Genomic DNA, 689 nt, shown 5'->3' on the forward strand with positions numbered 1-689 from the left:
TGTATCTACAGTCATTCGTTTTAAGTTACACCAAAAACCAAAATCAATTTTCTCGAAAATAGATTTTTCGTAAAAATTCCCGTTTTTCCTTAATTTTTCTTTTGTTTTTCACGGCCCTTTTGAAAACTATTGGAAAATATTACTTTTAACCCCCCAAAGTACCCACTAGATTCACTTTCCTATTAGAAAAGGTACTGTTGAAGAAAATCTAAGCACTTTTACTGTCCTAAAAGGTGATGAGAGACACAAAAAAAAAATAAATAAATAAAAAAAAAAACACACATCATTGTAAAATCAATACATTCATCATTCCACTCAGAATCTAAACCAAAAATCAATATCGATTAGCGCATAAACTTGTTTTCAATTTTAAATCGTTAACTTCAAAAATTGAACATTTTATAAATTTTTACTCAATAATCTGTCAATTTCGTCAACATTTTATGAAAAACAATTTGAACCCACCAGAAAATTATAGATCCTAGCACTTTGTAAAAACTAAATTTTATATTATTGTGAACTTTAATTGAAAACTTGAAAATATCAACTTTTTCGAATCATAATTAAAATTAATATTAATATTAAAAACAGAAAATGTTTCGTACGATCTACAGACATTTTTCTGCTGAATTCAAATATTTTTTCAGAATCAAAATCAGACAACGTTAATTAACTTTAATTTTGTCAGA

The sequence above is a fragment of the Acyrthosiphon pisum genome, chromosome X (assembly GCF_005508785.2).
Source record: "Acyrthosiphon pisum isolate AL4f chromosome X, pea_aphid_22Mar2018_4r6ur, whole genome shotgun sequence".
Lineage (NCBI taxonomy): Eukaryota > Metazoa > Arthropoda > Insecta > Hemiptera > Aphididae > Acyrthosiphon > Acyrthosiphon pisum.